At 41.7% G+C, this 24,867-nt stretch overlaps 1 protein-coding gene across 3 annotated transcripts in view; it reads left to right on the top strand.

Moving 5' to 3' along the window:
- The window catches only part of PRKN (parkin RBR E3 ubiquitin protein ligase), a 602,317-nt gene that overhangs the window by 76,150 nt on the left and 501,300 nt on the right, over positions 1-24,867 (top strand). The gene's annotated exons all lie outside the window — the stretch shown is intronic.

The following is a 24,867-nucleotide window of genomic DNA, read 5'->3' as shown; positions in this document are numbered from 1 at the left end:
CCGCCTCCCCTCCTTGCGTTTCAGTCCCCTGCGCAATTGGGGCGACGGAAGTAGCGTCTCCCTCTCTGAGCCCTCTTGGCTAAGGTGGTGCAAGGGCTCAGAGCCAACATCCTGGAGCCCTCTCTCCGTGGTGCTGACCGCCTCCCTCTCCTCCCCGCTGGAGGTTTGACTGCTCAGGGGCCGGGGATCCCTGTAACCCGATCTCCTGCCTCCCTCCTCCCACGGACCCTGTGGATTCCCCCTGACAGATTTAAAGGGGCCTTCTCTAAGCATAATTGTGTCTGAACCTAACACAAAGAGTTTGTTTTGTTTAAAATTTATAGCCACTATTCTTATACCATTTGTCATGGGAGCACTCATTTGTACAAAAAATGAACTTCCCTCTATGGTAGAAATAACTTGATTTTATCTGGGGTGGGGGGGTGTATGATAGTTATGGAATATTTGAAATTCTCTGTTTAAAAGGAAATGACAGATGGAAAAAAATGCACTATTGGCCAGATATACATTTGTAAGTAAATGGTTAGGATTTTCAAACATCCTAGAATTTCTGTTTTTCTTAAATTAAGTCACTTGTTCTTCATATTTTTGTTGTTGCCACATTTCACTGTGGCGGCAGACATTAAGATAGACAGCAATGTCTTTTAAAATGCTTCTCCACTGCTGCAGAAGTGGAGTCTCTAAAATTATATTTTCATCTGTTCTGCCGTTCTGGAATATCCCTTTCTAAAGTTTCAAATCATATTTGTTGACTTCTGAGTACCATAATTCAGGCACTATACAGGCCAGATTTTGCCATCCTTCTGCCATGTTGGATACAAGATGCATTCGAAAACATCTGGAGGGCACCAGGCTGGCAAAGTCTGGCATAAGCTAACACTAGCAAGGTGAAATGAATTTAGCACTTACATGAACTGAACCACTGCTTCCCATCTCTTGGAATAAAATACATTTGATCTTGTTAAATGATACTATTATTTATGGAGTGTGTTTCTGGATAATATCTATATTGGGATGAATTCAGAGTTTTTTTTATGGTTCCATCGGCACGAATTTTTCTGCTTGCCTGATGGAACTCCCCCTGCTTTCCTCCCCCAACATGTGTACATGTGGCCAATTGTATGTAGATTAGCCATAAACTTGCATTATTCTTAAGATAATTTTCTGACTTTTGGGGGAGTAGACTTAAGTTTTGCAATTATATATTAGGTACTTTGTTAAAAACTTAACTTCAATTAAAGTGATTCAGAACCAGTGTGGTGAGAACAAGTCTACATAATTCATCATATCCCGCCCCCTAACTGAATGCAGTCCACCAGCCATGTGTGGCTGTAGTCATCAAGGCCTATCATTGCTGCCTAATTTAGGAATGGGGTTATTTTAAACATCTGGGAGGAACAATGAATTACTAATGAACTATGTTAGTCTGGTGGATCACAAATTGAGCAGACAAGTTAAAGGACCACAAGGACCTTGTCATAGTCATGGTCTGAAAATAGACTCATATGGTGGCTTCAGGCTATGCAAGTTATAACACTTTAGTGTTGAAGTACTTACGTATTCTGGATTTGTGGATAATTGTCTGTGATCCCATGTGCAGTTTCTGCACATACACATGTATGTAAAAGCTGATTCAGAGTTTGTCAGACTCCATGATTCCGGAACAATTCTTAGATTATCTATACAATTTGGTGCATTCTTTTAAATGGACACTCTCCATACCACACTTGCAATATTTGAAATGAGAGTCCTCAGCTCTTTTCTCACTCCCTGATCCAGTGTGAGCCAGTGTGGTGTAGTGGTTAAGAGCAGTAGACTCGTAATCTGGGGAACTGGGTTCGCGTCTCCGCTCCTCCACATGCAGCTGCTGGGTGACCTTGGGCTAGTCACACTTCTTTGAAGTCTCTCAGCCCCACCCACCTCACAGGGTGTCTGTTGTGGGGGAGGAGGGGAAAGGAGAATGTTAGCCGCTTTGAGACTCCTTCGGGTAGTGATAAAGCGGGATATCAAATCCAAACTACTACACATTCAACCAACATAGGGCAGGGTGTTGGGCCACAGTTCCTGACCCCACCCCTAACTTCTGCCTAGGAGTTCAGGAATTCTGATGGCAGTCTTATCTTCATGGTAAAGATAGAATTCACATCAGAGTCTGACTGAGGCTTGATGGGGCCACATAACACCTGAGTGGTTTCTGATAATTGCTAAGAAAAAGGTTGCAGCATCTAATGTGTGGTGTCTATCTTAGATAGTCTAAGTGTGGCTGTCTGAAGGCCAGCAGTGCGATCAATCTCTCTCTATGTGTGTGCATGTTCCCATGATAACAAGGAGGGTGAGGAACCAGGGTTTTGCCAGCAGATTTCTTGTTTACATTGACACGAATGGTTTACATTGACACAAAGTGGAGCAGTTTCTTCCATGTGATTGCATTTTCAAGAGGCTGCTACACTAAATTGCATGTGTTAATTAGATATCAGTCTTTAAAAATAAATAAAGAGGATTTTAAGGTTGCAGCTGTTGCTTCCAGAAATACAAGTCTGTTAAAAGCTCATTGTTCAAGCATTGTCCCAAAGCATTTATCACCAAAAAAGGTGTGTTTTTCAGTTTGCAGCATCATTTACCTTCAAAAGAAAACTATTATAAATAAGCCAACGGCACGTTATTAATCAGTGCAGTTCAGCAGTTATTTTATATAGCTTATGTAGTTCAACAGTTGTGTGTGTGTGTGTGTGTGTGTGTGTGTGTGTGTGTGTGTAACATTCTGTCCACTTTTTTGCTCAGAGTAAATAACAGTTCTAGACATAACATTTTAAAGTCACAGTACTCTGTTGCTGCTTGATAGGATCATGATAAAATGACATTTTAATGGCTTTCAGTGTGGGTGTGTGGACAGGAGTATAGGCTGCTCATGAAAAATTCTATGTGGCATTTCATATGATTGTTAAGTTGTCTTTTACTTTGAGAAAAATGCAATTTTTATTAAAAATTACAGAAGGCTTCAGAGGCTTTTTAGCTAGAATTATTATTTTTATCACATCAAGTCGATATTCCTCTTTAAATTGGCGTATTTCAATTTGGTTCAGTAGGATTCTTATGCAATTCATCCATCCAGGCAAAGCAGGTTGTAGAATACATCAAAAAAACAACAACAGTAAAATGATGTCTTTGGAGGAGAGTAGTGTTGTCATATTTTAAAAGGTGAAAATCCAGAAACACAGTTGTTTAGCTTTTTTGCAAGCTCAGAAAAAGGAAATTCACCATAATCTATGCTTCTAGCAACCCTAGGGGAGAGCAACTGTTCATTTCTTTCAAGACCCATTGGAGGAAGCATTCAGATAGCATGTGTTTTGCAGGACTATTGCAAATCTCTCTAATATGTCAGAAACTTTTTCATGTGTCTGCTGTCCTCTGTAGAGTGAAAAGCATCCATCACAGGTAATAAGTTATTGTACACTAATGATCACACAAAAGAAATCATGTACCTCCATCCTAAGAAGGCCTTCCCAATGCAAATGCAACACTTTGTGGCAGGCTTAATCAGGAAGCTTGAGTTTAAATCAGTGATGAAGATCACTGGGTGACCAGCTATCACCTGCAGCTTCATCTGCTTCATAGAATGATTATAAGGACAAAATAGGGTAATTTCAGCTTCTTTTGAGAGGTTGCAATTCCAGTGTGATGGGATGCTGCAGCTAGGGAAAGGTGTAACTTTTAAACTTCCACTCCTCATTTAAAACAAATTATTTTTTTTCTGATTGACAGAAACACTAGAAATTTGTCAAATAAAGGACCAAGTAATTGATCCCTGGGGTATGCATACAAAGGGCAGAAAAAGAAATCACATGCAAGTTTCTCCACCCCCAGTAATCCATAAATACAGCATCCGGAAAAGAAGCTTAACTTATGTTATTGGTTTTCTAAGAGCATCATTCGTATACAATAAAGATATAAACCTTTAAACCTTTCTTAACTTTTCATGAAATAACATCTGATAAAGAATCATTACAAACAAATGTTTGATCATTCTGTCACATGCAGAAAATGGAATGTCTAGATTACTGTCAGATCTATACCTCTGCAAGTAGAAGTTATGTAGGATCACACAAACCTATTCTCTCTTTTTCCTTTGCATTCTTATATATAAGCAATACATCATTCAGGGGTATTTTGCCTGGTTTCTCATTACAGGTATTCAGTTCTCCGCTCTGTTTTACAGCAACAGCCAAGCAAGCATAAGATCTAGGGTGAAAGAGTGGGTGGTAGCAAGGAGGCGTGGAAGTAAGAAGGAACTCCCAGTTGGTTGGCAGTGGGCCCTGTCAAATGTCCCAGCCATTCTGATCACTGACATCAGGCCTACCCACACCAGGGTTGTGGAATAAGCTGATGGCTGGACATGTTTGCCTTCACACGAGAATATAAGAAAAGCCTGCTTGATCAGGCCAATGGCCCATCAAGTCCAGCATCCTGTTCTCACAGTGGCTGAAGGGTTGCCTGTGGGAAACCACTAAGCAGGATTTGAGTACAAGAGCACAACATAGTCATTGTGGCTAATAGCTGTTGATAGCCTTCCTCCATGAATTCTTCTTCGTCTTCGTCTTGTCTGGATGCATTGTATCCAGTTCAGCAAGCTCTGGTAGGTTAAGCTGAAATTGCCAGACATGCACCGAAGAACTGACTGCTCTAACCCCATTGACTGTTAACTGCTCTGCAAATGGATTAAGTGTGGGGGAAAAGCTGCACGAGTGTCTTATGAATGCATGCTTTGCATGAAATCTCACATGAACGAGATAAAACTATAATCTTGGAGAATGAACAGCATATGCATTCCGCAGCATTCAATAGGCACTTTTCTAATTTTGTTTGAACTTTGTGACATATTTCAAAGTGCTGGCTGGTGATACTAGTCTGCAAAGGCATCTACACCAAGTTGGCAGGCAGATGGCTGGGCTTATGTTTTGAAAGTTGGTGAGGAATCTTAGATGGTTGCACCATTTGGAGAGAACAAGCAAGAGTTTAGAATACTTGGGCATATGGTAGATGGTGGCTGCTAACACATAATTGTGAAAGCTACTCCCAGTTGTGGTAGGGATGAGAGTGGAGCAAGGGGCGGGTCCATAGAGGTGTTAATGGTTTCTGCTTTGGAGGAGGAACACTACAGCAGCGTAACAAATATGATTATATGTATGTTTATGTTTGTATACATTTTATTGGAGAGCATCACTTGACAATACTGTACCTTAAATTAAGACTCTTTTATGATATAGGAGCCGAGTCAGATATTGGCTCCCTATCAGTGGAATCTAACTGTATCTGTCTATCCAAAACACTATAAGGGTGACAATGAAGTTTAATGTTTTGGTCCTTAGACTTGATGCATCAGCGTGAAATCACACTGACCGTCTCCACCAGGAGAGTTGAGGTGCAGAGGGTACATCAAACCCCTGCTCAAGGTCAAAAAGGGACCTGGGAGCCAGAGATTTCCTGGAACCTCAGAAAATGTTTACATATATTGTGTGAAGACCAGCATTTACATTTTGTGTAAGCCTACATAAAACACCATGACACTTCCTCCCCTGCCCACTTTTCTACTAATGTGTGCCTGCCTACTTCTCCCAGGCAATCCAGACAGGTGGTACTGAAGTCCCAGCGAAAGATAGCGCTAGTGGGAAAGGGAAGAAGGTGGTCTTGCCTTGCCTCTCCTGTGGGTCACACGCTCTGCCTACTGAAGGGGCAGCAGGTGTCCGCGCTGACAGCGGCCCGTCTTCCAGCAGAGTAGAGCGAAGCAGCTTGTTGCCACCATTAGTATCATAAGCAGATGATTACCGTATTCTTCCATGTATAAGACGCCCCCATGTATAAGACGACCCCTATTTTTTTAAACCCAAAATTAAGAAATTAAGTTGTTTAGCTTTTTGGGGGGTGGGGGGGGGAGGTCACTTCCGCCAATTGCTCACCCGCCTGCCCATCACTGCCGATCGCTTGCCACAGCCACTGCTGATTGCACACCTCACCGCAGCCACCAATTGTCTGCCCAGTTAGTTGACTGCAATATAGCTTACCAGGTGTGATACCATATAAGTGCACCTTCATTACAGGTCTTAAGGTGCTATTGCAGGAAGTTGTACTGGGAGGCTGAGCTGTCCTCCACACTAAGCACTTAAAAATTCATTTGAAGCTCTGGGCTTGATAATGCTTCAGGCAGCGTGTTTTTTAGTGTGGTATAAAATGTATTGTCTTATTCGCCCAAGGGCTGCTGTCCAGCTTGATTGTGTTATAGGCGGATCCTGTCTTTCATAAGAGGAAATTCTACTGCTTGAGGTTGATTGGATTTGCCTGAAGAAGGGTTTGACCAGGTCAACCTTTTTGTTTCAACACACCAAAGTGGTGTCCCCAGTTTCCCAGTGTAGGAACTGGCAACAAAAAGTGAGCTGTAATGGGCTGCTATGTCACACATCTGCCATTTGGTTCTGTCACATCCCTTCCAGTGCTGTGCTGTTATTTTTAATAACTGGGGAGTACATGGACTTTCTGATTCCCAGGGGTGTCTTAGCCATAGAGGCTACTGGCGCAAGGCGCAAGGCCTGGAGGGTGCTTTGGAGGGCGCCTCCTCCATGCCGTGCCATGCCCAGCGCCTCCTCCCTGTGGGAGGAGCCGCCCTCAAGCCCTGCCGGCAGCGCCGCCCTCGCCTGCCTCTTCTCGGGCTGCGGGCGCTGTTGTGGGGAAGCCGGCCGCGAGCCTCCCATTGGCATGGCAGCCAGGGCTCCCTGGGTGGCAGCGCTGCGCAGCTGCTTCGACCAAGCAGGCGGAGGCGGAGCACAGGTGGCAGTGTCCCTGCCTCCCTGCCTGCCTTTCTGCCGCTGCCGCCTCCGGCTCGGCGATCTTCGTAAAGCGGAGATGCCTCGTCTGCCCAGGGGGTGGAGGAGCCGCAGCCCGGTGGCCCCGTTGGCGCTCTGGGCCAGGTAACCTCTCTAAGGAGCAAGGTGGGGCTCCCCAAAGTGGGTGCATGAGCGCGTCTTTGGGGCCGGAGGGAAGAGACAGGGGCCAGATTCCCAAGCTGGGGACCTCCTGTTGCGCTCCATTGAGGCAGCGGACGGGAGGGAAGGGTGGGAGGGGCGCCCGAGGGATCCATGCACCACGGCGCCAGATAGGCTTAAGACGGCCCTGCTGATTCCCATACTTTTTTATAACAGGACTGTTACATCAGGATTTCTTTTCTGAAGTCCTCAGATCCCTCAGGCTTATGGTGCTTACCCGGTGGCTACTATTCAGCCTTGTGTGTAGTAATATCAAGTGGAAATCAGGTAAAGGCAACATTACTTCACTTTGGATCTTTAAGTATCTTTAAGACTTATGAAAATCCCACGGGTTTCTCAATATCATGTATCCCACAATATGATGAGATAGGTTCTAAGTCCCCTTTCTCTGCACACCATTTACTTTAAAACACATTTTTAATCTCGCTGACATTTAAATTGTGCTCCAGGGAAAACATTGAGAACTGCCATCCCATTGAGCTGAGTAGGTGGGAACAAAATTAGACTTAAAAACCTTTGCCTCCAACAGACTACCCATAGAATTGTTTTGTACTGGTTTCATATGTGAAAGATTTTTCCCATGCAACAATAATTGCTGTAAATTTGATTTTTTCCCAGTTTGAGAGAGACTGAAGGGTTTTCTGTGGAACATACTTACTAAACAACTAAACAAGAAACACTGTTTAGGTGTAGCTCTGTTTTGGCTAAATGCATTATTTGAAATTGAGTGATTTATCATGATTGGGGCTATATAGTATAGTTCTGCATGTAGTTCTGAGCTTCAAACTTTGATTGCAATTAAAAGCATGATTAAAACATGAAATTCGCTTCCACGCAATGTTATTATGGCCACCAACTTGGAAGGCTTTAGAAGGAGTTGATAAAAATTCATGAAGGCTAGGGCTACCACTGGCTACCAGTCATGACGGCTGTGTACTTCATTCAGTGTCAGAGTCCGTGGACCAATAATAGTGCTGTTGTACTCAGGTCAAGCTTGCAGACTTCTTACAAGCATCTCACTGGTTACTGTGAGAAAAGGATGGTGAAATAGATGGGCCTCTGGTCTGATCCAGAAGGTCCCTTTTATGTTCTAAAAAACAAAAGGTGAATGAGAACATTGCTCATACTAGGAGTGAAGCACTTAGTGGACTCTGGGATACCAGCAAGGAAAGAGCAAACAGCTTTACATCTTATAGATTACAGAGCTGTAAAGAATTATAAGTTATTTATTCCCATCTAATTGTTATTTTAAGGGGAAAGTACACAAAAAACCCCAGTTGATTCCGCCTTTTAAGGTGGTAGTTGGGTAATTCAGGGTTTGGTTATTGCAATAATATGAGTGGAGTCCAATGTAGCACTAACTGTCAGCTCAAGGATATCTGCTTGCACAATGGAATGTTCTTCCCCTCTCCGCCCTGTGCAAACCCCCCCCAATGTTCTAGGGGTTCTCCCTACCCTCTGGTGTTGATTTGGGAATGGTGTGGGGCACACACAGGGGAAGAAGGGAGGGCAAAGTCCCATTGCACAACAGAAGTCCTTGTGCTGGCAGGTCGGTCACAGCAGCAATTTCCAAATGCTCTTATTGAGAACCCTGTCCCTGTAATCCTCCTATATCTAATGTGCTCCTTTGATCGGCCCAAAGACTTAATTAAAGATTTGAAGGGAAGGAATTGAGCTAGTATGCAGGTATTGAGCGTTAAAGGAATCCATGGAGAAAGAGAAAGAAAGTGGAAAGGAAGCAGAGTATGCGAGGGAATGAGGCGGTGAAGAATAGGAATAAAAACAATGGGAAGAATGCAGGAAAGAGTGGCAGCAAAAGACCGAAAAGAATGTACCCTGCTCTTAATGCTGTTACTGCATATGCTCCACAGGGATGGCCTGTTGAAAGGGTACCATACTAAATGCGATTATTTCTTAGGAGCATTCACTGCTGTGGTATACAAAAAGGTAGCCACAAAAATGTTTTTAAAGCGCGTCACTTTTGACACTTGGTCTTGAATATTTCCTAAAGTAAACCTTTGAACCTTGCTGTGAATATTGCACCCTGCCACTGAAGTCTCTTTATCACCTCTTTCCTTAAACAGGAAATGGTACCTGTACCAGCTGTAAGGTTAACAAAAGGTTCTATATTTTGTTGACTGTTTAGAAGAGGATGAAAAGGGAGAAGAGCATCTTTATCTTGGCCTACTTCTTTCCTCTGTTCCCATGTTGAATTGTTCAAATCAGTTTATTAGACCAACTGCCCCAACCTGGGATGTGGGCACCATTTATGTTGAAGGAAAGCCTGACAGAAGGAAAGCCTGGGACTCTTAATTTCAGGGTTGTGGGCAACAGATTTCTGCATTGCAGGGGGCTGGACTAGATGACCCCCATGATCCCTTCCAACTCTACAACTGATTCTGTTGTCTTCATAGGGTTGCACATTTCACTTATGCTGCCTAGGAGTGCTGGCACCTGTGTTTCTAAGGTGATGGGAATGACTATTCCCAAGACTCTTCTTGGGAATCTTGCTAGCAAAGAGAAATTGTTAAATTCTTGGGAATCTTGCTAGCAAAGAGAAATTGTTAAAATGTTTTGGTTTATAAACAAATCCATGACTGCTAGCATGACCACTTTTTACTAAGTTGTTTACAGATCCTCATTTTTCTCACTTGTTCCAAAAAACCTCTTGGGGACAGAAGTTGAAGCTAGATATCTATAATTCCTCCATTCTCCTTTTTTAAAAGCAGGCAATATGTTTTATGTTCTACTGGAACTCACCTGCTGCCTTGAATCCTGCTTCTGGCTATTTCATTGTAATAAGATAGCAAGAAGAGATGTCTTAATGTAATCCTGTGCTCTTTATACTTTAAACATGTTGAAAGAACCTCTGTTACACAGTTTATGCCACTATTTGTTTTTATCAGTTTGACTGGAGATATAATACATTATTAATTCCCTTTTCATGTGGATTTTTGTTACTGTTAGCACTTCTTTTGTTTTTGGACTAAGGGTGCTTTTATTATTCATTGATTAAATTTCATACGGGCTTTCAGATGAGAACTTGTTTTGCAAACAGGTCGTTGAGATTTTGCAAATGGGTTTTTAAAATTCAACAAATTTCCCTCAGAAAGGATGAATTCGAATTAAATTGCATTGGGGAATGCAGGCTGGCATTTTGATGTCAACAAAGTCATGCGGACAGTGCTTGCGTGAGGAGCATTGAGGCCACAGAAAACACCAAAAGGAAGAATCCCAAATAGCCTACTGTTGTTTAAGTTTCATTCTGCCCCATTCTGGAAACTGCCAATCTTAGATACAAACACGTGTGCAAGTTTTATATTGCTTCTGATGTTTAAACAATGTCATTTAAAATGTAATTTTATAAGAGAGAATTGTTTTTTTCTCATGCTCTATCCCTTTCCTGCCATTTCTTTAGTTTTTAGTTTTGCCTTGCTTTGCTTTGCTCCTTTTGACTTCTGAGGGCTTAGCTTGATGTATGGAGAACTGTACCATATTGTAGTCCTTTTAAGTTTCACTTGAACGTATGCACACGTTGTGAATATCAGGGTCAAGGGAGGTTTGGAGAGGGATGACAAGGCACAGAGTTTTATAGGTTGTGGCCCTTGTTTATGGAACACTCTCCCAGTGATTTCTGCCTGGTGCTGACGTTACGGTGCAAAGTTAAACTTTCCTCTACTCTCAGGCATTAGACGGCATGTGATGGGCTGTTCTTACTGATCATTAGTTTTTAAGAAAATATTTATGGGGTTCATGTTGCTAGTGTTACAGTATATGAATTGTTTCATTGTGGGTTTTAACTTTGTACTTTTTATATATATTCCAGTTTATTTATATATGTATTTATATTCTTGTAAGTCACCTTAGGTCATATTTGAGAACGGTGACTAAGAAATGTAATTTTGATTGTTATCAATAACAATAACAAGCAGTTATGCTTCTGAATACCCGCTGCTAGAAATCCCAGCAGGGGAGAGTGTTCATGCACTTGGGTCCTGCTTGTAGGCTTCCCACAGGCATCTTAGGTGACCACTGTGAGAACAGGATGCTGGACTAGACGGGTCATTGGCCTGATCCAGCAGTCTCTCTCTTCCATTGTCCTTATATCTCAAAAGCTCCATGCACAGGAACCGACAACTTCTGTGTATACGCAGATGACTTTCCAATAGCCCCCTTACAGCTGCAGCTTCTTGTGCCTCATCATCACATGTCACCCTAGGGAATCCATTGACCTTCAGGAGCAGCTTTTAGGAGTCCATTCATGTGTGCAAGCCGAGGGCCAAGATTATGGCCTAGATTCATGCATCTTCCTAGTTGATAGGGGAATATAGACATGAAAGAAAGACAAAACCAGAGCCAAGCAGGGATAATATATCTACAGTATTAAACATTTCCAAGGCATGGGGGAAAAAAAGATTCCATGTATCAGAAATAAGAATACAGTATTAAATATTAAAGTTGGTACCTGTGAGCCTCTCTGGGAAAGATATTCTCTGTGTGATTGTCATCCCCACCTGGTATGTATTGACAGCTGGGCAGCCCTTTTTGCCTGTCAAATTTGTCCCAATGAAGCAGTACTGTGCAGTTCATCAGAGGAATATGTTCAGAAGGTAGGCAGGCAGCTAAACTGGATAGCTTGCCGAAAACAAATAAGATTGGAGGGGAGATGTGAAAGCAACAACTTGTTTTTGTGAAGAGAAGCTGGCAGACAAGTAAAGAAGAGAAATCCTGCTTCTTCATTCAAAGTGTTTATTATCACTTAACTGTTCTTTCGACTTAAGAATCATTTGCCATGGATGCACTCCCTGTGTCTCTCTGTGTTCCTTAGCTTGGAATCTGAGAACATTGCACTCTAAAACTGAAATTATATAAATGCATAATTCCTTAACAATATGATGTGTGTATTTTGTCAGGTTTTTTTTCCTATAGCCAAATATCGTTGCAATGGATGTATTATGTATTTGTTTTGCCTTGATATCTGTGGCTTTCTTCATTTGCTTTTTTCACCACCTGCTTGCGTGCAGTTTTACTTGGCAAGTTGTTGTTTGAGTCTGAATAGCTTTGGGCCCAGACTAGGCTCCCTGAAACATCTCCAAACCCCACCAGGAGTGTCCTCATTTTCACCAATGAAATGTAGGAAGGGTATGCCAAGTAAACTGTACAGTTTGCTTAATATCCAGCAGTATATCTTTTGCTATAATTTTTATACTTGTAACTCACACAACTGGGAAATAATTTAGCACGTGAAACTATATATGACTAAATTATTCTAATATACTTACTCTGAGGTTTGTTCAGGGACCAAAAATAGTTCTGCATTGGGGAAAGAAATCAGAAGCCAATCTGGGATTTCTCCTTATGCTTTTTGCAAGCTTTCTCTCTTGTATAAAACGAAAAGCCGCAAGGCGGATTTACAGCTTTAACTGGACTTGAACTAACCCATCACAGTAATGAACATAATTATTGTGGCTTTTTTAACCTACTGCAAAGTGTGATCACTGAGCACTGAATTATATTATTCATGTATTTTTGTAACAGGGACACAACCATATGTGTGTGTGCACGCATGCATTATTCTTCTGTCAAACTCTAGTGATAATAATAACATTTTCATTAACATTAATGTCGCAACATATTTTTATGATTTATAATTAATGCAGTGTGGTTTTTAATTTTTATAAGCTTGATGCGTCAGTCTTTATTTTTGGTTATGAAGAGGCTTTCATTCTGTCTGTCTAGACAAGCAGTGATGGACTGTACAGGCTGGACAGTGAGTGGGACATAATTTTTTTTCTCAGGCAGGGACTCCATGTGCTTCTGTTTTTTAAAGGCCTTAGCACAATGGTAAATCAGTTTTAACTAAAAGCATCTAGAAAATGCAATTTTATGCATCCTAAATAGTGACTCATGTCATGCTGGATAAACCATTAGGTCTTGCGTTGACAATGAAAAGGCTATGTTTTTGTAGTTTGTCTTCTGGTGCCTAAAAAGAAAAGAAAATATTGGAGATGCTGTTTACAACCTGGCAGAGCTTCCAGCATAAAACTGTTATTGAGCATAAAAGCATGAATTTTTCTACCACAAAGTGTTTCTTATTCAGATAAACCTGTCAAGTTGAGGAAACGAGCAATAATCTTGGATTAAAAGCGCATGACCCAGAAATCTTTACAAGTAATCTTACAAAAGGCTTCCCTCATTGATTAGTGTTTTAAGACTCTTATTCCCTTTAAATTGCTGTCCTAAGAGAACAGTACAAAAGATGTCAGACTGCAAGTTTACTTAACAGCCATGTAAATTCTAATTAGGTTGTCTTTGCATCCTCATATTTATGAGCAGAAGTTTTTCAATGCCAGCTGAAATATTCTCATTGATACATTGCTCCTCACTATAGTTTTTAACTATATTTTCAGACCACAGTGAGTGGCGCTGTGGTCTAAAATCACAGAGCCTAGGGCTTGCCGATCAGAAGGTTGGGGGTTCGAATCCCCGCGATGGGGTCAGCTCCCGTTGTTTGGTCCCAGCTCCTGCCCACCAAGCAGTTTGAAAGCATGTCAATGTGAAAGTAGATAAATAGGTACCGCTCCGGCGGGAAGGTAAACGGCATTTCCGTGCACTGCTCTGGTTCGCCAGAAGTGGCTTTGTCATGCTGGCCACATGACCTGGAAGTTAGCTGCGGACAAATGCTGGCTCCCTCGGCCTATAGAGCGAGATGAGCGCGCAACCCCAGTGTTGTCCGCGACTGGACCTTATAGTCAAGGGTACCTTTACCTTTACCTTCTTATATTTTTCAAAAATAGGATAGGGAGGCAGTCCATTGGTTTTTTTGTGAGAGACATGCATTGATTTGTAGTTTCATATAATTCAATGCAGCTACTTGCATGGAGATGGCACCAATGGTTCTCTATTTTGATAAGCCTAGCTGGTGTTCCATGATTTCCAAATATCATCTAAAGGGCCACCCAATTTTTGTTCTTTGGTCTGCATCATAACTTGAATTTTAATACAGACTTGATGAAATGCTCAATGACATTTTTATTATAGTGAGTCAAAAGATACTCTGTATTAACTCCTCATGTTAGTTTTATCACGGAAGACTGAGAAAGTAGTACATGTTTCTCAAAATCTTATGATGTTAGAATGTTCCTACATTTTATTTTTGTTTTGTTTTTTAAAAGAAAATATCCTCACTCTTTTCAATTATTTTGGATTTTCCCTTGCTCAGTATAGTTGATTGGACCCTCTGACCGAGGACCCAAATAAAGAAAGATGTCCCTATACTTTTGTACATAAATTGTAGTTCTATGGACTGTTTGGTGCTTTCAGCTTCATGTATCAATACCAAACTTGTTTTGAGCTTGACTACAAGGGATGATCTGTGGGCTCATTCATACGTTTATCCACATTTTCCATGGATCTGTGGAGAGGGGCAAACCTTTTTCATTTCTTCCGATCTTAAGATCTATAGCTTTCTGTATGAGGAGCAAGAAAACAATAGGGCATGGTGGAAGGGCAGGGCAGGGAAAAATATGAGAAGACAGTTCACAAACGTGTTAACATAATTAAACCATCAAATGTGTTGGGACCTGGCATAACCGATATACAAACATGTATACATGTGCCCCTCCAGTTGCAATGTAGATCTGACTTTTGTACCTTCTCTGTATCACCCAGAAATTGCTATCCTAAAGCAATCCTCCCCCCCTATTATCAAATTAGCATTTTGAATTGTATTTATTGAGAGGAAATGGATATTTGGAAGGCATATTTTAATCATTTTATGCAGCTTCTTCCATATTTCTTTCTGTGGCTCACTCCATTTTGAACTCAGCAAATAAGGCACCATCTATTGGGTAATGGTGATAATGACTTGACATTAATTTAGTGCATTTCATCTAGAGAGATCCCAAATGGTTTTACAAACTGTCCCAACTGATCATACTAATTATGTACAGTATACAAGAAGCACTTCACTCAGCTTTAAACGGAAGTCCTAATAGGTCAGGTTAGTGCCTCGGCTATTTTCTTTCAACTGTTTTCCATTACTGACAGCAATGGCACACTTGGTGGCTAGATGTTGTTTTTTTGCTCTAGAGCAGGGGTCCCCAAACTAAGGCCTGGGGGCCGGGTGCAGCCCAATCACCTTCTAAATCCGGCCCGCAGACGGTCCGGGAATCAGCATGTTTTTACATGAGTAGAATGTGTCCTTTTATTTAAAATGCATCTCTGGGTTATTTGTGGGGCCTGCCTGGTGTTTTTACATGAGTAGAATGTGTCCTTTTATTTAAAATACATCTCTGGGTTATTTGTGGGGCATAGGAATTCGTTCATATATTTTTTCCAAAATATAGTCCGGCCCCCCCACAAGGTCTGAGGGACAGTGGACAGGCCCCCTGTTGAAAAAGTTTGCTGACCCTGCTCTAGAGTAGGAATGGACAAAACCTCCAGACAAAGGTTTGGGAGGAAAATCAGACTGGATTTTCCTGGAATTTGCTGATTTTTGCTCTGTATTATATATTATTGTTATTTATTTCATTTATGAAGAGCTTGCTAAGAAGCATCTTAAAGCAATTTCACAGTACAATAAAACCAAATTGTATCCTTCTCCCTCCTCCAGCTAACATAAAGAACTGAGCAGTGTTCTTGATGTTGTGAGAAATTGTCAGGCAGGCTGAATTCCCTTCTGGGTAGTTTTATGGGGCCCACATGTCAGTGATGGACAGAGCCAGAGGCAAAAGTGGGCACGACAATGAATGTGACTCTTACCTTTTTGCATTGTACCCATGCAAAATCCAGAGGTTTATAACCCACATCTCTCTATCCTCCATCAATACAAGTAAGATACATCACCACTGCTCAAAGACACATTCCTGCCATGCAAAAGCACTGAAGGAGGTTATGGAGCAGGGGCAGTGAGGGGTGTGGCCAGTAAGGGGTGTGTGGACAGAGAGGTCTGGAGGATCGTGTTTGGCCCACAGGCTTGCGGTTCCATACCTTTGAGTTATGTGGCAGTAAGTAGAAGAAAGCATACAGCTTATCTTTGAGTCACTTGGGTGTAAGATCCACATGTTGCCCAGAGCAACATAGTGGCAATGTTGACCAGGCCTTAGCTTTACAAACAGACAACCACTTACTCAAGATGCGCCTATTGAGCTTCGTACTTAAATACTTGAATCTAGGTTTCTGCCATATAAGATCATAGTTACTAACCACCCTGGTCAAGGATCAATTCAATGCTTCCTGCAAAGTTTGTTGTATTAAAATATGCATAATTTATTTGCTCTGAGTTGAATATTTGTATGCTGAAAACAACTCAAAAGGTTGGCTTATGGGCAAGCCTTTATTACAAAAGGAATTATTGTTTTGGAAGGCTGTGGTATTTACGGGATAGACCTTAGAAGACTTCTGCGCTGAATAAATACAAATGGCATAGTTAACAATTTCGCAAATGCATGTTATTTACATAATCCCTTTCACAGAGTTATACATAATGTTGTCATGATCTGTTTGTGCTTAGTATTAATTAAAAAGCCAATTTGTCTTCTAATGGACCTTAAAAGCTCTCAGAGTTTTGTTTCATCCTGTCTTTATTCATAGATTATGACCCGAGAGACTCATGGTAATGCTTGCTGTGCTCATCTAGGTGATCTGCCCAAAGGCTCCTCAGATGCTTGTTTAACAAAGGCAGCGACGTTTATTCGTACTGTTTAAAAATATATATCAGATATTGAAAGACAAGGACATGCTGATAAAGGGAACAACTTCCACAGTGATGGCATGAACTTATTAGAGCCATCAAACCCCAAGGGTCCATGGGGGCACACTTCTTTCATACATCTGAGGTGAGCAATTTCAGAAACACCACAGGCTGTGGTCCAGCCTCTCAAAAGATACTTGCTTTTTAGGAGGATGCTTCAATGAAATGTCAAATAGAGAGTGTAGGAATCTGTCACACACATACCTCAAATCTATGTTTCTATGTTTTCTCCCTTTTACCATCATCACTTAGATATGTAGGTTTGTGCCCCCAAAGCTTGCTTTCTCATGAGTGGAGCACTTTTAGGCTCTCTCAGTTACCTGCATTCACGCACACCTGTGATGCACAAGAGTTTTGTATGGCTATCTGGTGATGGTAACTGACTAATGCAATTGCATTACCTAGATGACTGTGACAAACTCAGAGCCTCACTGCCATTAGAAACTAAGTCTTTTCTTTACATTATAGTGTGAAGTGCCATGCACACTGGATGACGATATATAGAGAAATAGATCAGTTGAATTGAGTAAGTCCACTTGCTGACCTGAGTATACTCATTTGGTGGATAGTTGAACAGCAGCTCGTCTGACCAGACAGTACCATTTTCATTTGAATATCAAGGATACATTTGGATCTTTATAAGTTAATACAAAATTATTTGAACCTTCAAACTTGCTATCCATCAAATATAGCCTCTTTTACATTGCAAAGTTCTGTGCATGTTAAATCATGAGCGTTGGGATATTTAGAAACTTGAATTATACCCCCATAAAATTTAGATTTATAAAGTGGAGCTGCTGACATAGCTATACAGTATTTTAATGACATGGTAATTTATTCAAGGAAATTAAGATTGTTTGACATACTGTTTTTTGTGTTGATGAATTGGAAAGGCTTGCTTACGTTTGGGTTTTACTTCCTTTCTTCTTTTTTGCTAATGCATTTTTAAGCTATGCAAATACATGTTGACTTCAGTTGTATTTCATGGTTCTTTTCCTTTCAGGTCCTTGGAAGGCCAGTGCATATGTTTGGTTGTTTATAGGTTTATTAGGTACTATGTTTGCTTTCATTTGAAATAAAGGTAACCCAGGATGCTCCTTACTAGCAAATACGTAAAGTTAATGGAACGGCATAACTGTGTTGCTTCTTTTCTCAAACTACCCATGGTACCCTATATGTGGAACTCAATATCCTTAAAAATTTGCCTCGTGTTCAGAATTCACCATCACTTAAGATAGGCTTGGAGAATGTCGGGTTGTGGGTTCTTCACAAGCCATACCCACCACATGCCTTATGTGTGATGCCAGATGTGAGGTGGGTAAAGCCAAAGCTGCAAAGGAACAATTGAGAGCCTTCAAGTTCTCTCCTGATCGTTCCTCTGCAAGCAGGGGTTGCATGGGGCACCTTTTAGATTTCATGCCAAATGCAAGTCCTGCTGGGATGGACAAAAGAAAACACTTTGTGAGGTTATGGGAATAATGTAGATGAAGGAAGCCATGCTGGCATGGGTGAGAAGGGCAACAAAAGGGAAGAAGTTCTGACATGCTTAATTGTATGAGACAGTAGGCAGTATGACTTGGTACTAAGACAGTAGCTTTTAGCTATGCAGATTCCAGTTCCTGTGTGAGGCTTCTTCATACCAGTGCTGGTATGCAACCTTATATGTTATTCTGTAAGAGCGGCATAGGTGGTCCAAGTCTATCTTGAATTGAGCTGGTCTGCTCACACAGATAAATATATTGGATTTGCAAACAAGTCCTGAGGAAAGAAAACTTGGCTGTTAGGACTGCTCCAAAATTTGTGCTTGCTTCAGAGTTCAGTATTCAACCTCCTGTCAAGGTGACTCGTATTATAAAGGTTCTGTGCTCTGCCTTTTTTCCTGAATGTTCAAAGCTATCAACAGTACAGAGTTCTGTGGGAGTCTGGCCCACTCAAACCCATTTTGAGAGAATCAGCTTAATCGTGTGTGTTTAAACGTCATCAATACTAGTTAGCAGCAAAAGAACAAATCAGACGAAGAACTGCCTCAACTAGCTGTTTCTCCACAACAGTTATGGGCTGGCTGTTGTTGATCTTGTTCACAAACGTTTTTTACAGTGATATTACAAGACATCAACTGTCTGGGCAGAGGCTGAACTAAGAGGTTAGCCTGGAGAACTGACTATTAGAGAGGGAAACAATCTGTGTCTCCTCAATAACATTTAGTAATGAGAAGTGTGACTTCATCACATCCAGAATTTCCCTGCAAACAGAAGTCAGTGAATTAGAGCAAGTGCGGGGAATCACTGAAGACACTGTCATGACAGGAAAGTGTCACACCATCTGTACTGAAGGCCTTCACACCATCTGTACTGAAGGCAAATGTTCAGGCAGTTCTCCGGTTCCAAATGAACACACCAAACCCCAGCAATCAAGCCTATAGACCCACTTAGCCTGAATGCCAGCCAAAACATAGTCTTGGCCTTTGTTAGTGGAAGCCTATTATAAAGACCAAATTAAATTATTTCCATATGCATGTATTGATTGATTACAGGGAAGGAGAAATGCAGGGGGGTATATAATGGGACAAAACAATTTAGTTCCTAGCTGTATGAATCAACATTATTATTATTATTATTATTATTATTATTATTAATCATATTATGGTTACATAGCTGTAATCACTTATATTGTTAGGTTATCAAATATGTATAACTTTTAAAAGAAGAGCTGTTCTATATTTCTTTTCCACAAAACAAATACCGACTTAAACATTAACAAAACATTCATTGTCACCCCTTGAACCTACTTTTTAAATATTCTGTTTAGAAATCCTGGACAATATTAGTTGCTATTTAATTCTGATTCAATAGCCCATTCACTCCAGCATTGTGTTCTCAAAGTTGCCAGCTAAATGCCCATAGGAAGTGTGCAAGAAGGAACTTAGCATAGGACCTAGTTCTAAGAATGGTTGTCCTTTCATCTTAAACTTGTAAGCACATCTACTATTTTGCTGTCATAGTATTGTCACAAAAGTTTACTGCTATTGTTCCTAATTGCTCGATTGTTCGTAGCTGACTTGCGCTATTTGTCTGGCTATGCCACCCACAAATCTAGAAATGTCACATTTTTCAGGCAAATAATTATCAACTCCTTTAACAAGCATCCAGCTGCAATAAACAGATAGTTGTTTAAATGAAAAGGCATTCCAAATGTTAAGGCTGCTGAAATATGAAGACCATTTATATTTATAATGAGCTATTTGATAGTGTATGCTGCTGCTTGTACACACCAAGGTAGAGTAAATTAATTACAGTACAGTCCCGTGTTTATTTACTCAGAAATACAGTCCATTGAGTGCAATTCTACTTATTCCCAGGCCGTAGTTATAAACACATTTACTTGGAAGTAAGTCTTACCGTATGAAGCGCTTCTAAAAAAAATTAGGATTTGGTGGTTGGTCCATAAAACAGGTGGGGAACTGGAGCCAGTTGGTGGGCCAGAGCCTTAATCTCTCTCCCCCCCCAATAAATCAACATTAACAGGTGTGTTATTCTACCCACCTGTCAAAGTGCAAAGTGACTCTCACAAGAGCCTTTGAAGTCTGTTTGCAGGTGTGGTTTGCATTCAAATGACCACCTCCATACTGATTGGCTGCAATGGGGAAATATCCATTTGCCTTTTGAATCCAAGCTGTGCCTGCAGATCGACAAAGCAAGACTGTCCTGACAGTGCCGATCAGTTGATTGGCACTGACCATGATCTGCCTCATCTGCATGAGGGAGTTTCTGACCAATAACTCTGTAGTGCAGCTTCGTTGTAGTCCCAGTAGAGCTGACCGTGCCAGTCAGCTGACTGGCAGCCCCACTTGGAATGGAACAATAGGGAGCTCACTTTAAGCTCCTGATTGTATCTACCTCCTTATGTACCCCCATTGGTAATGGCAGGTGGCTATGGTTGGGAAGTGGACATTGTATGAGCGAAACAGTCTTGCAGGCCAGTTTGTTTTAAATCAATGTTTATTGTTTTTCAAACAAAATTGGGACCCATGTAATAGACCCTTTCTGTAAAATATCAGAAGGTACTTTGTCTGTTTAGCTTTCTATTCTGTACCCCATCCTGCAACAACCTTGGCAGTTGGCATGACAGTGAGTGCCTTTTTTCTTATATAATTTTTAATCCAATCTTGAAACCATTGTTCTATGAGAGGGGACTACTTGCATTATGTAATGGACCTTTTTGGCTTCTTCAAAAAGAATTAAACATCTGAGGGTAACTGTTCCTGACAGAATAAAGAAGTTACAATGTCTCAGTAACATTAGAATAACGTAAGCAGGATTTATTATGCTCTTCTTCCCTTTGTCGTTTGCTGGTAGAAAACATTATGCAAAGATGAATATTCTGCTGGGAGTATTATATGTTATGCAAATATGGTGTGTGTGTGTGTGTGTGAGAGAGAGAGAGAGAGAGAGAGAGAGAGAGAGAGCGCATATATATATTTGCAAAGGTATTAAATCACTGAGCAACAGTTTTTCCAGGTTTGTTGAGTAGCAAAAAGACCAAGACCTATGCTACAGTGCTGAAAGCACAATTAAATTAAAGAGAGGACAGTGGTGAATAATTTGAAAATGCATTACAGCGTTACTAATTTGAAGTGTATGAAAGATTTTTTTAAAATAATTATAATGCTATTCATTTGTCAATGTCTTTATTTGCAAGGAATAAAGGCTTGTAGAGATTTAATCTTTTGATACATTGCCAAGCAATGCATTTTGTGTTGTTGTGCTTTTGTTTCATTGTCCTTTTCAGTAATAATCCCTAGTATGTTTGGATACCTCTTTTATTGAATGTTCTAGCATCAGTGAAAATACACTGGCATCTTTAACTCTTGGGTGGAGAGAGACCCCTTAGTCCTGTTCTGTTCAAGAAGGTGAACAGATAGAAGCTGAACACATAGACTTGGCACTTTAAAGGTGACTAGATTTGTGCATATTTTTCTACATTGTTGATGTCAGCCTGTGTCAGCCTGTACTTTACCTCCATAATCTGGTTAGGGAAAAAGAATCCAACATAAAATACACACTGTCCAAATGTGAACCTACTGAAGTGCATTGTGTGACTGTTGGCTTGTTTTCATGTGTGGTGACGTTTTGCTCAGTGCCATCTATCACCACATCCTTGACTTCTGTTGGTGATGTGCTTCTTGGTGGACTACTGGTGGGACTGGGTACAATACATATGTATTTATATTATTATTATTTTTAGCCCATTGATTTGTGTAAGTTTGGCATATTGGTAAACTTGTATTTCAAAAATTAACTTTAAAATAGCCATGCACACAAATACCTGCATGACAGACCACAATAAACTTCAGGTTTCTGGAAGTCAGGGAGAGCAGGGAAGTGCTATGCTATTTGAGGATAGGGACAGCGACACACAGTGCAAATACTCCCCATCAACTACCACTCACCAGAGTGAATGGGAGGTAGAGTTCAGTTAACTCATGTGTTGATGAACATGCACAAAAGCGTAAACTGAAACATAGGACCTCTGTGCCCCATTTGTGCCTTAACATGCTGGTTGTGTACACAGAATTAGGAAAAGATCCTAGATCTAGTAGTCTCTGGTTCACTGGCAGAGGAACGGGGGGGGGGCACTGCCCCCAGCACCATCGGGGAGAGAGGTACCATCGCAGCCACCCCCGGACACGCTCTGTGCACCCTCCACGCCGGGCGCTACTCCCCCACAGGTGGCGTGCCACACTCCCGGGACACATGCCACACCCCACGGGCGATGTGCCATGCCCCCGGGACACACGCCCCGTCCCCAGGATGTGTGCCAGCCACGCCACGCCTGCTCTCTGTCCCTGGTACCAGAGCATGCAGTTTCGCCACTGGTCTGGTTTGTTATGCATGCTGGACAGTATGAGTCCCTTCCTTCCTCTTTCCCAGCAGCACAGAGGCCTGGCTCACATAAGTATCCATGTCATGACTACCTTGATGGGATGGAGGAATCAGTGTGTGCTTTTCGATTTCAGCATGCCACAATGCAGAGGTGACATCCTGGCATTGCTCAGCGCCTGGCTCCACATTCGGCCTGAGCAATGGGGCCCCTGCCCCCCTAAAAAAATATGGATCAAGGGGGCCATTCTGTTGTAATGGACTTGGAATCTTAGTCATCCCCTCGGTATGTAATCCTGGACCCTCAACTCTTTTTAAAAAGCAAGCAAGCAAGCAAGCAAGCAAGCAAGCAAGCAAGCAAACAAACAAACAAACCCTAATGCTTTTAACCCTAATGCACCCAAACAAAAGTGTTGAGGATTTCATAGTGGTGTAGGGCTTCGTTTTATGAATCCATAATGTAGTGCTTCAAAAATAACTTGAGCTGATCATTAATGTGTATGAGGACAATATTTTAAGTATTTTGAATGTATATTTTACCCCTTGAAATTGCTACTCAGTTTTGTAGCACATATTGTTTCTCATATACAGTTTTCAGCAAACAGGTCATGTCACATAATGTAACATGGCAAAAGTGGCCTCAGGCTATTTTGGAGGATGGTGGACTTAGCTTCTAAATCTCTTCTTAAGAGTTTGTTCCTTAAGGGAATCCTATTATTTGGGTATGAGGTGGATAACAGACAAAGACGTGGTGTGTAAACTTTTTTTTTTTAAAAAAAAAAAATTACTGCCATGGGGAAGACAGTGGCAGGTCGAACTGTGAAGAACTCACAGGGGACAGCTGCCTTTGAGATGTGGAAAATCTTCAAGATTGCTCTAGGAATCTTCCTTTAATGGTTCACTACAGAAGTCAGGGGGGGGGGATCCTTCTTATGCTAACCTCTCACAACAGATTCCTTTATGGCCTGCCATAAGAAATGGCTATCCTCCTGGTGCTTAAATTGTATGCTAATTTATATCAGCAGAAATTCTGAGCAACAGTACAGTGTCAGTTCTCCAACTTTCTAACCCCAGGCCCTGCTTGACATGGATGAATATTACTGAGGCCAACCAGTCACAAAATGGTGATGCAGGGGCACAGGCAGGCACAAAATGGAGTCAGGTGGAGCAGGGGCCATGTGACATGTCATGTGATGCCGCCAGAGGTGGGACGTGCAGAGAGTGATCTTCGCCTTTGCTTGCCTCAACTCCGACCTGGTTCCTTGACTGCCAAGCGGGGGCTGGGGCACACGGAGGGCACTCAGCAGCGGCAGGGGGTGGCAGCCACCTAAATACAGGGTGTATAGTCCTCTTCCCCAAACTATTGGGGGGGGGCTGGAGTCCTTTGCACCCCATATATTCAGCACCCCTGAGGTGGAGGCAGGGTTTAGTACATCCAGCAGATAATTGCTGGCATCATTTTCTATTGCTACCCAATCAATCTCTGCTGCCATGGATGGGCTTTCATGGTGTGGTGGGGAGAACCTGACAGGACAATGACCTCCATCAGTTTCCTTCTCTTTTGTTGTCTCCAGCTCAAAGGAAAGTGTGTGCATCCTGGATTTCCCTAAAAAAAAGAAGGAATGAGAACTATGTGAGTCTCCCTTCCGTGTATCTTGTTCCATGTTTTATAGCGTACGAAGATAGCAACTGAAACCAGCTGTGAGAAAGAAGAGATAGCCATTGTGAGATTGAAGGGTAAAGGCAAAGGGGCTCCTGACCATCAGGTCCAGTCGTGTCCGACTCTGGGGTTGCGGCGCTCATCTTGCTCTATAGGCCGAGGGAGCCGGCGTTTGTCCGCAGACAGCTTCCGGTTCATGTGGCCAGCATGACAAAGCTGCTTCTGGTGAACCAGAGCAGCGCACGGAAACGCCGTTTACCTTCCCGCCAGAGTGGTCCCTATTTATCTACTTGTACTTTGATGTGCTTTTGAACTGCTAGTGCAAATGAATGAATCTGTGTCTTTGTGAACATCTGTGTTTCTGGATATTTATTGTGTAAATAAATACTCAGGGATTAGGAAAAGAGTTTCCATGCCTTTCCAGTTTGCCCCCATACCTTTTTATGATTACTATCAGTCACAAAGTATATGATTGATTTGATATGGTTGATTTGATTGACACCATATGCCTTTTTAAAATGTGGGGTTTGGGGGGGGGCG

This window comes from Zootoca vivipara, chromosome 3 (genome assembly GCF_965207765.1).
Source record: "Zootoca vivipara chromosome 3, rZooViv2.hap1.1, whole genome shotgun sequence".
In the NCBI taxonomy this organism is placed as follows: domain Eukaryota; kingdom Metazoa; phylum Chordata; class Lepidosauria; order Squamata; family Lacertidae; genus Zootoca; species Zootoca vivipara.
The sequence above is the reverse complement of the archived record's forward strand: the minus strand, read 5'-3'. Positions and strand labels throughout refer to the sequence as shown.